At 34.0% G+C, this 3,942-nt stretch overlaps 1 pseudogene; it reads right to left on the bottom strand.

The window, feature by feature from the left end:
- Window positions 1-212: 212 nt before the first annotated feature.
- Window positions 213-1,143, bottom strand: LOC466582 (olfactory receptor 5AK2-like; annotated as a pseudogene).
- Window positions 1,144-3,942: the final 2,799 nt, after the last annotated feature.

The following is a 3,942-nucleotide window of genomic DNA, read 5'->3' as shown; positions in this document are numbered from 1 at the left end:
TAATTTTGTTCAGTTCTGTTCTGATTTTAGTTACTTTTTCTTCTGCTAGCTTTGGGATTGGTTGGCTCTTGTATTTTAAATTCCTCTAGAGGTGATGTTAGATTATTAATTTGACATCTTTCTACATATTCCTTATTGTAGAAAAATTAAATTTTGGCAGAACAGCTATGTTGGATGATTTTTTGAGCTGAATGTTAACAACTGGGGCTGATTTAAAAGAACTTTTTCCCTATCACTTTTAAAGCTTCTTTTACTTCCTTATTTCTCAAGCTGTAGATTAAAGGATTCAACATGGGAATAACAGTGCCATAAAATATAAAGGCCACTTTCATATTCTCCTGGGAATTATTAGAATGAGACTGGTAAGTGCATGTAAGAGAGTGTCCCATAGAAAATGGCAGCTGCGGTCAGGTGGGAGGCACATGTTGAGAAGGATTTTTTCCTTCCTGCACTAGAAGACATTTTCAGGATGGTGGCCATGATGTAGATGTAGGAAAAGATGACTACCAACCCAGTGAACATCAAGTTAAATCCCACAAAGACAACAAGTAGCATGATGTTGATGTCAATATTGGAGCATGAAAGGGCAAGAATTGGGGGACCATCACAAAAAAAGTGGTTGATGTTAATGGACTTGCAGAAAGACAGTGAAAATGCAAAACCTGTATGTACAGAGGCATTTATTGAGCCCATGATGTATGAACCAGCTACCAAATGGATGCAGACTGTTTGGGACATGATTATGGTATAGTGAAGGGGCTTACAGATTGCAACATAATGGTCCACTGCCATCATAGCCAGGAGATAACAGTCACTGGTTGCAAATGTTGCATAAACCAATAATTGTATCACGCAGCCCCAAAATGATATCAAATTCTTTTCTTCCGTGAAGCTTTAGAGCATCTTGGGAGTGATAGCAGAAGTGTAACAGATATCAACAAAAGCCAAATGTTGTAGAAAAAAGTACATGGGTGTTTGAAATCTGGAATCTGTGTTGATGAGTAAGATTATTCCAGTATTACCCATTATGGAGGTCACATAGATGAGAAGGAATATAATGAATAGGATACACCAAAACTCTTGCTAGGCACCAAATCCCAGAAGACAGAATTCAGTCACTTCAGTGCTGTTTCCTCATGCCATGGCTACCAAAACTCTAGAAATGACCAAGAGAAGGACCCAGAAAAGAAGGGAAATCCTTGTGACTTCTTGCAATGAAATGGCTCTGTATTTCACGTCACTTTTTTCTATTTGGATTTGCATGACAAATACTCCCAATAGCATTACTCATTTTCAAATTAAAAAAATTTATTTATAATCATCAAGTAAAGAGTGATTTACTTGATGAAAGAGGAAATGAATTCATCTTCAAAAGGAAAAAGGTTGTCTTAGAAGAAGACTGACTTCTAATGTGTGTAGTTCTTAGAAATATAGATGAGCAATTTTTCACTACATTAAACAGGCATCCATACCTAAAGTAATATTAAAACATAATTTTGTACCCCTTTAGAAACCTATAATTATTCACAGCCACCTACCATTTTAATTTTGGATAAAGCTCTTGAAATTAGTACAATAAACTAGAGATAAATTTCCCTAAATATATTCATGCTTTACATATGTTTGAAGGCTTCAAAGTATCTTTGTATTTATATCTTTAGAATGCAACTCCCATCTAGGTGATATTCTTTACAAGCAAAATAAACCTGTTATATAATTGATGTCTGAGAAATAGCCTTACATTTTCTATTGCTTTTTTTTCTGTTCTGTAGTGGAGGAACAAGAAAGCAGAAACAATTCTCTTCAATTTAACATTTAGTGAATACTGAGGTATATTAAGTTAGCATAAGTTTCTTCATAGGGTAAATTTACTGTAAAATGAAAGAAATGCAGTCCTTTCAAAAAGTGTTTCTTTCATTTGGATAAACACTTACTAGAGGAAGCTTGAATAGGCCAGAGGTCTAGTTAAGCTAGAATTTCAATAGAGTAATGACATTTATCATATCAACTTGACTTTAGTAATCTGGATTTAAATAAAATAATATGAAAATATGAGGATGCTTTTCAGGAGCTAAGGAAACTAGTGTAACCCCCCCCTCCAATCTCACACAGAATCTGTACATTTCTATGTTTAATATTGAGCTAATCATTGGCTGGTTCAATATGAAATATTTTGTTTCATCTATGTTGAAGGTGTTTTCTAATCAAATGGATACTACAAATAAAATGGCCAACTATCTAAGCATTTTTTTAACATTAATGTTTGGCGGTACATGTGAAGGTTTGTTACATAGGTAAACTCATGCCACAGGGGTTTACCCTAGCATTTTAAACATGCTTAATATATGGGTAGTGCTGGGTTTTTTAGGCTTCATTTATAGTCAGCCTTGTGCAGTGGAAAGGAAATAGGTAACCCTGGTTTTGAATTTTTGTCTCACCAGTTAATAGAAAAAGACATATAATTCCCTTTGGCCCTAGTTACTTCCCCTGTACAATGGGGATCAGAGAACTCATCTAGAAGTTAATTATGTTCATTCACTTGTTTATAGTATCAATAACATGCATATTATATAAAATATAATATTATGTAACTTGCATTGAAAATAAGTTAACAAAACCTTTTAATAGTAAAATCAAGAAATAGAATTGTATACATTTCAGTAGATTTATATTATTCATTAATACCTAGCCTAAGGCAGAGAGATAAATATGTACTCTTATGGAGTCAAAAGAGAAAAGCATGTTGTAGAAAAATATGTAGATTTGGACCATTTGAAAAACTAAACTTTCTGTCACTCTTACTGTCTCTTACTTTCATTCTCTTTATTTGTGGATAAATGCTAGAAAATGGGCACACCAAATTCAAGTATAGTTATTCATGGGTGTGGCATTAGGTGAAAAAGAACGTTATATTCTAAACTTATAAACTTCTGAACTTTCACTTTTATAATGGGAATTTATGCCCTTTATTGTTTTAAAAATGAAGAAAACTATGTTTTATGTGGTCATTGATGCCCTAAAGTTGTCTGCCATTTCATTATTTTAACTGTTCTTTTTTGTTCCTCTCTTTTCTTTTTCCCGCATTTCTGTGGGCTTTTTCTTGAACTTTTTCTTATAATCCCATTTTGGTGCAGCTATAAGTGATTATTTTTGTATATTGTTTTTATTAGGTATCTTTGTATATGTTTTTTAGTGGCTGCTGTAGGTGTTGCATTATGTGGGCATGGCTTGTTTTATTGTGCTTCACAGATATTGCATTTTAAAAAAATAAAATTAAAGGTTTGTGGCAATCCTGCATTAAGCAAGTCTATTAGCACTATTTTCCAGCAGCACGTGGTCATTTAATATCCTTGTGTCAGCATTTTTGGCAATAAAGTATTTTTATATAAAGGCATATACTTTTTTAGACATAATGCTATTGCACATTTAATGGACTGCAGTGCAGTATAAACATAACTTTTGTATGCACTGGGAAACCAAAATATTTGTATGACTTACTTTATTGTGAGAGTCATTTAATTGAGGTGGTCTGGAACTAAACCCACAATTTCTCTGAGACATGTTCGTATAATCATAACTTGTGTTCATTTTACCAGTTTTAGTGAAGTGTGGAAAGCTTACTTCCTTTTTCATTTCTTTACTGTCTCCCGCTTATAATTGTCTTAACCATTTCCTCCACATGCACTGAGAACCACCTTAGGCAGTGTTATAATTTTTGCTTCAACCCTCAATCATCATTTTAAAAACTCAAAATAGAAGAAAAGTCTATTGTATTTTGCTCTTTCTACTTACTTTTCTTTCCTTTTATTTTTTTGAGATAGAGTCTCACTCTGTCGCCCAGGCTGGATGCAGTGGTGTGATCTCGGCTCACTGCAACTTCCGCCTCCCAGGTTCAAGTGATTCTCCTGCCTCAGCCTCCCAAGTAGCTGGTATTACAGGTGC

The sequence above is a fragment of the Pan troglodytes genome, chromosome 9 (assembly GCF_028858775.2).
Source record: "Pan troglodytes isolate AG18354 chromosome 9, NHGRI_mPanTro3-v2.0_pri, whole genome shotgun sequence".
Taxonomy (NCBI): Eukaryota; Metazoa; Chordata; class Mammalia; order Primates; family Hominidae; genus Pan; species Pan troglodytes.
Note: the sequence above shows the minus strand (reverse complement) of the source record. Positions and strands in the feature narration are given on the sequence as shown.